Source organism: Pecten maximus, unplaced genomic scaffold (genome assembly GCF_902652985.1).
Source record: "Pecten maximus unplaced genomic scaffold, xPecMax1.1, whole genome shotgun sequence".
NCBI classification, from domain to species: domain Eukaryota; kingdom Metazoa; phylum Mollusca; class Bivalvia; order Pectinida; family Pectinidae; genus Pecten; species Pecten maximus.
Genome location: NW_022980458.1, coordinates 10,520 through 21,038, shown reverse-complemented (window position 1 = coordinate 21,038; position 10,519 = coordinate 10,520).

Genomic DNA, 10,519 nt, shown 5'->3' with positions numbered 1-10,519 from the left:
GGTAAAATAGTGTTAAGTTAGAACTAGGTCACAGGATAACAAAGGCCAATGATCTGTCTTCTGTGATTTATCGTAACCCTGGGACGGTGGCACGAAAATCCACTGGGTTTTCATCTTTAAGTGATAAAATAATTAAATAGCTCCTTTGTGGAGAAATCTAATATTATGTCATTCAAAATCTGTAGTTATGTGAGAATTGGATCACAGCTTTCAATATATTTAGGAATAGTGGACCTGATGAGATTAAATTTTCTTCCTCAATTTGTAAAAATTAAGGTCACTGGAATGTTTTTTTGCGTACCAATTTTTTTCTACCCCGTATGTGTGTGTGAGGTTTTGTTTAGCTTTAATTTGTATAACCATGATTGTAGGGATGCTCTTTTTTATCTATACTTAGACACGGATGTTCTCTAGCTGTAATTGTATGAGCGTTTGTCTTCAATCTTGGAATTTATGCACAACTTCCTGATTCCATGGGACCTTGTGAAAATAGGCTGCAAATATCGTCAGTTGGGATGTTTGAACTGTGGTTATTTGGCGCCTTGAATGAAAGAGCCAAGATTTGACATACCAAATTATAACATTGTCGGGATAGAAAATGCTGAGTATTCTGAATGCACCATATTCTGTGTTGGTAATTAGGCACGGTGACTGATTTCCATGAAAACAACAATGGTTTCTTTTATTGGGTGTTTGCAAAAATGTGTCATTTAATCATTTTTCATTGAAAGTATGGCTCATAAAATTTATGTTAATAATGTTTGTAGTTGTAAATGTTCATGTTGTTTATGTATGCTGTTGGTGAATGTTGTTTATGTATGTTGTTGGTGAATGTTGTTTATGTATGTTGTTGGTGAATGTTGTTTATGTATGTTGTTAGTGATGTTGTTTAGTATGTTGTGTGTGAATGTTGTTATGTATGCTGTTGGTGAATGTTGTTTATGTATGTTGTTGGTGAATGTTGTTTATGTATGTTGTTAGTGAATGTTGTTTATGTATGTTGTTGGTGAATGTTGTTTATGTATGTTGTTGGTGAATGTTGTTTATGTATGTTGTTGGTGAATGTTGTTTATGCATGCTGTTGGTGAATGTTGTTTATGTATGTTGTTAGTGAATGTTGTTTATGTATGTTGTTGGTGAATGTTGTTTATGTATGTTGTTGGTGAATGTTGTTTATGTATGTTGTTAGTGAATGTTGTTTATGTATGTTGTTGGTGAATGTTGTTTGTATGCTGTTTGGTGAATGTTGGTTTATGCATGCTGGTTGTGAATGTTGTTTATGTATGTTGTTGGTGAATGTTGTTTATGTATGTTGTTGGTGAATGTTGTTTATGTATGGTGTTGGTGCATGTTGTTTATGTATGTTGTTGGTGAATGTTGATTATGTAATGTTGTTGGTTACTGTTTGTATTATGTTGTTTGTTTTATCTGTTGTTTATTGTAATGTTTTGTTGGTGCATGTTGTTATGTTATGTTGTTGGTGAACTGTTGTTTATTTCATGTTTGTTGTTTAATTTTTTTTGGTTCATTCTGTGTTTTTAGATGAATTGTACTTTGTCTTACTTTTTTTATTGTGATGTTTTTTATGGTATGTTGTTGGTGAATTGTGGTGGTTTCTCTGTTCTTTTTTTGTTCTTAATTTTTTTTCTTTCTTTTTTTTTTGCCTTTTTTTCTTTTCTTTTTTTCTTTCCTTTTGTTTATTTTCTTTGTTTTTTTATTTTGTCCCGACTCTTCTTCTCGCTTCTCACATGCTTTTCTCTCATTGTCACTTTTCCCCTGGTTTTGATGGATCTTATTCAATCAATTACCTAAAAGTTAATATACTGGGTATGAAACCATCCGAAATGTAATAAAATGCTGACATCTTACAATGCCATATTTTTTAGAATGCCTGAATAACTTGTTTTTGTATTAAAACAAAATGGGTTGCTTCAATTCAATGGGTCCAGTCAAATTTTTGCAGTCTGTGACTGATGACTTCAAATCACACAAAACAAACAGATCATAAAACTTCAACGTATCCAATGAAAAAATAATTTGATCCCCGTCAGCATGGCAGAAATCAGTATTGCAACATGAACCAATCAGACATATGGCGAAAATTTGACAAAGGGTTGACGGAAATGTCACATTTAGACATACCCAATTAACTATCCTGTTTTGGCGAACGAAAAACAAAACAAAAAAAAATTCCTGACACAGACATTCCAATCTAAGGTAGCTATTTTTGTTTCTACCCATACTGAGATGACTGACTCACAGTCAATGAGGGGGGGCTTGTTATGGGTATTTAGATAACTTTCTTTAGCTCCCTGCCTGAAGCGCAAGTTAGGTTATGTTGTTGTGCAGCATCCCTTTGCTGCTTAATTGTCCTGCGTCAACTTCTCGCATCTAAACAATTTCTTCTCAATACCAACACCATAGTGTCAGATATTGTGGCCTGTATATGCTGGAAATGAATGACTATCAAGTTGCTCTAATGATGACTTAGACCATCCGAAAGGTCATCAGATGTCAAATGTGGGAAAATCTTTTAAGGACGCTGTTTTCTTTTTTTTTGTGTGGTTTTCTATTTAACCAAAAGTCCGGATTTTATGATATTGGGGTCAGTAGTTTCCCGTGATGAAGTCCTGCCAAGGCTGGTCTAATAGCTGACCTAGGACCTCCTGTCAAGGTCACATGGGTCAATTGTATAAATCTTTATACAACTCCTTCAATAGGTCCATGCGGTTTGTTATATTTGGGGTCGTAGTACGCTGGTATGAATAAACTTACCAACTCTTTATATTTGAATCAAGTTGGTTTCAATTATCTTGCCATAATATGTGACCTTGATCACTGTGCATTAAAACAGATGAGCAATACAGCCCTTTTGTGTCTCTTGTTGATTCTATTGAAAGACATTTATGTATTGAGTCGCTTCCTATGCATGGGTTTTCTGTTAGAAAAAATAATGGTAATTCATCTTTTAGAGATCTGAGATTATTTGCCATTCTCTTCTCCATAACAAGATGTCTGGAATACGTACTGAACCACAACCATTTTTCCTAGTCTTTAGTTAGCAGTGTTCTGTATTCCCATTGTGATGATAGTTATGATAGTTTTTTTTTTATTTGATGGAACTTTCATGATTGAGAATGTGTATGATAATAATCTCCTTTATTGATTCTCTATCACTTCATACTGTGCTTTGTTAGGAGAAATTTACCTTAGATCTCCAGTATTTAATTCACAAATCTTAGTTAATGAAAATGAAGTTTGATGTTACTGCCAACAAATTTGAGGAGTTTAACAAGAATAGAAAAGGCTGTATCACCTGTATATCATAGTTACCATCTCTTATCTACAACCCACTTAGTTTGGCCCATGGTCCGGTTTACACCAGAACGACCGCACAGGATTGGTTCATTGATCCAAACTGAGGTGACGAGACTTACATTACAATGTAGTGGACCGGGGCTGGTGTCGGACTAAATTCAGTCCACGTTACTGGGTTAGGGGCAGCTAGGGGGTTTTAGCTATAGAAATCTCATAAAGTCTTTAACAAAGAGGTAATCCTGTCAACATAGACACCATTCATTGATCTTTTGAGTGTAGTTTCTGTCAGCACAGTGTTGTGAGTGTAAAATGTATAGAGCGACTTTCCTCCTTGCATTCGTATATTGGTTTAGCGGGATATTCCGGCCTAGAAATGTCTAATAATGAGAGAATGATTCATACATCTGGATTTTCAGCCAAGCTATTTTTTTTTAGAAAATATTCATTATGTTTGTATGAAATGCGTAGCGAATGGTTATGTCTACCCTCTATTTTTAGTGCCATCATTATTTCTGGAGGAATTTTTTTTTTCTTTGTAAACTTTATTTATTTTACATCATTGAGATACAAATTGTATCAAATCATATTAATCATACTTGTTGACTTTGGTTATCATTTCACAACAAGCTTCGTAACTTACAAACGTTACGGAAATATTTATTTTTACTTGGCGGTAAAAAGGATGATACTTTTGTGGTCACAGACTATGAACTTTATTTGTTTTTATATCAAATAACCGGATGTTGAGAGAAGATCAAATTTTCCGTAAAATCGCTATTTCTATAACAGCCTCATGGATAATGAACATTTTGATGGGGTTTTAACATGTACAATATGTCATTATAGTCCAAGGTCAAGGTCGGCTGTACTAAAAAATATAACAAAAGAATGACTCATTGACAATATTCAATCAGAAGTTTGCTCATTTCTCATGTATTTCATTGAATTTCTTCAATTTTTTTTATTGATAATCTTTGTTTTATTTATCTATTAAGAAATGTTCTTATCATTTCTTTATTCCAGCAAGTTCATTCAATCTTATAGACTATATATATATGTTCATATACACGTTCATGCATAAAGAGTGTTTAGAGGTACCCGGTAGGTATGACTGTTTCAAAGTTCTCAAAATAAATTTGTATGTAAAGGCAGACTAAAAACGGGCTTTTAAAAAGCTACTTAAGAATGGGAACTCAAAGTTACTTCTGTAAAAAGGTCCTTAAATTGAATAAAATGAATAACATTGAAAACACTTCCATTGTGGATGTAAAGTCAACTCAATTTCCTCTTGTTTTAAGAAGAATGAATTGATTTATGTTTTATGTTACTATCTACACCATGTGTTAGTTTCCTCATCTCCAGTATTTGTAATGCGTTTAGTACACACCAGATTCTCCCTCTCCCCGCCTGATGGAAACGAAATTTAGGTACAAGTTGTATTTCTCGGTAGTGATACTCATTGCTTGGAGTTGAACCCTTTAGATCAATTTAGGCCAGAATTATTCAACACAAGAGCTGTAGAGACAATTTCTAGCCAGTGCTATATGAGATGGGCATAAAAAGAACATAACTTGTGTTTGACCGTACAAGTACATAATAAAACCATTCCTTTTTAACTTGGTTTATTAAGCCCTTATATGCTGGCCAGCGCTGTTTGAACTACTGGAGTGTACATGCACCATTTTACCTTCATCGTAGAGATCGCCTGTTATTTTAATGCTTGCCTTCGCAATAGACATGTCCAAATAAAAAGACAATGATTTGAGATATCTAGAGTAATTAAGGCAGTATGTAGATTTGTAAAGTTGTTATAGGCAATATATATGATTTGAAATCTCAGGGTTAACGGCAGCCATGTATGTTTTTTTGAAGTGGTTAAGGGCATATTTATGTTTTTGAAGTGGGTTAGGCAGAAGGGTATGTTTTTTGAAGTAGATTAGGCAGTATTGTAGGATTTGTCAAGTGGTTAAGGCATATATACTGATTTTAATTGCAGGGTTAAGGCAGCATGTATGTTTGTTGCAGTGGGTTAAGCAGTAGTATGATGTTTTGAAAGGGGGGGGTTACGGCGTTGTAGGGGTTGTTGAATCAGTTAATGCAGTAGGTATTGGGTAAGGGGTTAAGGCAGATTATGATTTGTAAATTGGCAGGGTTTAAGCAGATGTATGATTTGAAGTGGTTAAGGCAGTATGTATGGTTTTTGAGTAGGTAATTAAGGCATTATGTATGATTTTTGGAAGTGGGTAAGGCAATATATAGATTTGGACTAGGGTTAAGTAGCCTATTATGATTTTTGAAGTGGTTAGGGCAGTAGGTATGATTTTTAAATGGGTTAAGAAGTTATGTATAATTTGTAAGTGAATTAGAAGTAATATATATTTTGAAATGTATTAGGGTGGTAAGGTATCGATTTGTGTGCATTAAATGCAATATTTTTTTTATTTGTAAAATGATTGAGGTGGTATGTAATGATTTACAGGATAGGTAAGTCCAATCCTTCTTAAAGGCCACTCATATTGCAATGATATACACAAAATCAATGCAATTCACGTAAATGGACCTGACTTATGTTAGAGGCCAGTTCCTCTGCTCCCTTGAGTGGTCTTTGTAACTGCACATTTATTACAATGATAAATTAAGCAGTATATATGGATATATTAACATCATTAAAAGCATAGTTTTGATTTCAGATCCTTTGAAATACAGCTTTGTAGAAGTTCCATTAATGGTGATTGACCGTAAGTTTTTAAGGCGAATATATAAGTTTTGCTATGGTCAGAACGACTGTTTAATAAATTTTGAGATAAAAAATAATGCTGAATATGGCCTTACCAGCACCTTATAATCTCGTCTGGTAGTATCTGATGGAACTTATAGGGCCTGGCCGGCATATAATGGTTTCTTTCCCTCTGTCTTAACCCCTGACGTGACAGTTACCGACCGTGTTTCAACCAAATAACTCAATCATCCTATTTCCATTATTAATTGATACAGATCAGTCATGTTGTTTTTATAGCTTTCTAAATTATGTTTCATTCTATTAAATTATCCTATTTTATAAATGGCTGTCTTCCTTTAAATCATTACCTGTAAAAATCCTTAGTATTAGGAAATGTGGCCATGATGATTTTGACTATTGGGATGATAGTAAGATTTAAGCTCCCCGGATTTACTCTCACATTAAAGGCGTCACGATTGATGCCAACAATTAACTCTGTAATGACAATTTCTATCATGGACCATCAGTTTGATGATCCATGCTCATATGTAGTACTGTTTATCGGCAGACTTCCTGTTGATAAGATAACATGTTTCATACCACAATCCTGCTGGAATAGAGGTATCGTCGGGAGATGGTTACACTGAAATCACAGTTGTACTTATTTTATCTGAGAAATTAGAGGCATGATCAATGTTCTTCGGTGTGGTTCTAATGCATGGTTATTAAGGTTAAAATGGTCATATTAATCTGAAAATAGGAACAACCAGGAGAAGTATCTCTAATCTCTAGTCATAAGTGACATAGGATGGTGTGCTGCATAGTACTGGTGAGTGTTATTGTGTTAATGGTGGCGAATGTCTGACCCAGGTGGTATACTACAATCCAGTATTTCAATTTGATTAAAAACGTTTTATCTGCTTGCTTGAAAAGCCACGTTTATTCCCAATGTTGAATGAATGTAAATAAGAATTTTACTTTTATAACCTGGCAGGAATTGTATATATATATCTGTTTGGGTATCTTAGCTGGGATAATAAAATCAAGATGGTAAATGCATGAAGTCGATTAATATTTTGTCGGTCATGACTAAGAAGCCTAGAAAGTGCCTAATATCAGTTGATATTGATTATTGCTGTGGTGAATCAGTTCTAGCTGTATAATTGCTGTTTTGCCATCGTTTCAGAATTTGAAAGCATATTTTTTTATACCCGTATAATCACACCAAATGTCAAGAGTAACATTTTGACATACTGATGCTATATCTTTCTTTCAAAACCAGCTGATTTCATTTTTTTAAACGTCATTGCCATTTTAAGTTTTGGAAAAAAAATTTTAATGCTGAAAATTTGATGTTCACCAGCTTGCATGTTTTGAATTTGAATAATAAACAGTCCAAAAAGATAATTGTTTCCTCTTTACATGCAAATATGATAACCAGGGTGTAAGGCTTGGACGGCATCTTCCAGAAGAATTTAAAAACATGAGCACATGCATGCCATGACGTCCTGTATGAGGACAGAGACGAGTGAACACAGGGCCTTATGTTTAGAATTGCTCTAGTGCTGTAATGCAAAGCTGATGGAAGGCCTTCACTTCACCATAGGGTAACATCCGCACTGTTTGTCTCGGGCAATCTCAGGCCTAGTCTGATATAGTCATTTCGACACAGGAATTTTGTCATATATCAAAGTGACTTATAATACGGGCTTAAAAACTGAGGTCCTACTCTGTTGCCTGAAAAGTTTGATTGCTCTATCCATTATCAGTATAGGTGTATGTCATACCAACAATTATGATCGCTTAAAAAGGTATACTCATACATTATTTCGCTTTCCGAAAGTTGTGTCATACGCAAGTTCCATTCTGAAGTTGATGGTCATACCTAAGGTCTCTTTCTTGAAGGTTGAGGTCAAGACGCATAGGTCTTTCCTGAAGGGTTGGTCAGACCAGGTCTTATTTCTGATGGATTGAGGTCATCGAAGGTCTATTCTGAAGGTTGATGTCATCACAAGGGTCCTATTTCTGAAGGTGAGGTCATACCAGGTCTTATCCTGAAAGGTTTAGGTCATACGCAGGTTTATTCGCTGGAAGGTTAGGTCATACCAAGGTTTATCCTAGAATGGTTAGGTCATACTCATAGGTTATTTGCCTGAAGGTTGAGGTCATAACGCAAGTCAATTTCTAAAGGGTTGATTTCATACGTCAGTTGCCATTTCTCAATTTGTCCACGTTCAGCTCGATTGAATGTGTGGAATGAAACTAGTCAGTTCTCACTGCCATCTCATCGATGTGCTGTAAACGTGATCATTGGGGTGTTTTTGTTGATTGCGTTCAACTCTAGTATGATGGTTACAGTGTTGAGTATATTATCTATTAATCATTGTTAGTTGAATAAGTTTTCCATAGATGACTGGTAATTTTGTAACTCATGGGTTCTATAGATAATTTGGTGGCAGGCTATGTGCTGGTATGACAAATCAATATAGGTCTGAATCGTGTAGTATGAGTTTTAATGACTTGTAATTGTGTATTTATCTCAGTTTGTTTCTAGTTTAGAAAGATTATGAGCTGACACTTGCTAAATATTTAATTGTAAATTCAATAATTACGCTATACATCGAATGTGGAATGTGCTAGGCACTGCCTTGTGATTGTGGCCAATGTCTATGAATTTAATTAAGTTTATTTGCTGTTTTAGAATTGTTCCTGCGCCTTGATAAGTTTCGCAAGCTAGACTGCAATGATAGTGTGGGGTAAAACCAGTCAAAATGTTGTTCATTCTCATAAATAGCTATTGGTTATGGCTAGTTTTGGGTTTTTCTGCTTTTTTGCTGACTTCCTGTATTCATTAGCAGTTTTTGTTTTCTGTATTTCTGGCCCTTCCTGGATTTCAGCAGTTTTTGTTTTCTTTTTTTAGCTCACCTCCCACATGAGGTGTGCATTAAGCTTATGGTCCGTGGTGGCGGCGTCCGTCATCGCGGCAGGGTGTCGCCATGCGCTCCATACATGGCTGCGTCAGGTACTCATGTAAGCATGCGCCGACAAATGTCGGACCGTGCCAGAATGCCATTAGGGTTCACGCTGAGACGAATACGATCCCGGGTTGACACTATTGCGATCTCACTGCCACGGCGGCCTTTGTTCTAGGGGAAGTTACGGCGTCCTTCGTGCATCGAAACAATTTACACTTCTTCAACGTCTTCTTCAATTACGCAACCTATGCCCAGAGACCTTGAAATGGTCTCATAAGCATGTTGGGATTAGGTCTAACTAATTTGTTCAATGGATGACTCCTTCGACCTCCTTGAAGGTCACGGGGTCAATATCCTAAATCTTAAAGCAACTTTCTCCTTGATAACCAAAGACCCAGAGAACCATATGGTCTGTAGTCATGCTGGTATGAAGTTACTAATTTGTTCGAATGACTACCGTGACTCTTCATTGCCAGGTACGCTGGGTCAATATCCTAAATCTTAAACCACTTCTCCCTTGATAGACCAAAAGACTCCCGGAGACCAATATGAGGTCTGTAGCATGCTGGTATGAAAGTGTTTACTAAATATTGTTGCTAAATGGATTACCGACTCAGGTCCAAGGGCGCTGCGCTATGGGTCAATTATCGCTAAATCGTTACCAACTTCTCTCTGATAACGCACACAAGACCCAGAGAACCAATATAGGTCTGTAGCATGCTAGGTATGAAAGGTTACTAAATTTGTTCAAAATGGATTAGTCCTTGACCTGCATTCAAGGTCCCAGGGTCAAACTATACTAAAAATCTTTAAACACCTTCTTCTGATAGCGCAAAAGCCAAGATGGTCACATATATCTATACTTCAAAAGTCACATGAGTCAGATCAGGGCTATGATCGTCGAAGGACTTCTTTCATCAATAACCTAAAAACCCAGAGACTTGTATTGGGCATGTCGGATGCTTAGGTGAAGGGCTTACGCAGTTGTTTCAAATAATGACCTGACGCTTCATTCAAGGGTCACAGGGCCCGATAGGTATGATCTTAAAAAAACCCTTCTTCTAAAAAAACCCCAAAAAAACCCCAGAGATTTTGGGTTTTTAGGCCGTGCATAAGGGGGGTTGAAGGGTCACAAAGTTTTTTAAAAAAAGGGAATTTTCCCTTTTCAAGGTACATGGGCCCAGAAGGCTAAACTTTTTTTAAAAAACCCTTCTTTTCAAAAAAAAAAAAAAAGGGCCCCCTAGTGACTTGAATTAGGCCTGAAGAAATCCTGGAGAAAAGGATACCAAGTTTTTTTTTAAAATAAAGACTTTGGGGCCTTCTTTAAAGGGTTTCCCCCAGGGGGGGGAAATGGGGGGGGGCCCTTTAAATCTTTAAACAATTTTTTATGCGAAACCCCAAGTGTCACCAAAAACCTGAAAAGGGGCCCAAATAGTAGTTTGGGGGAATGAAGGATTTGGGAAAAATTTTTTGACTTTAAAAAAAACCTGGGCCTTTAAATGATTTT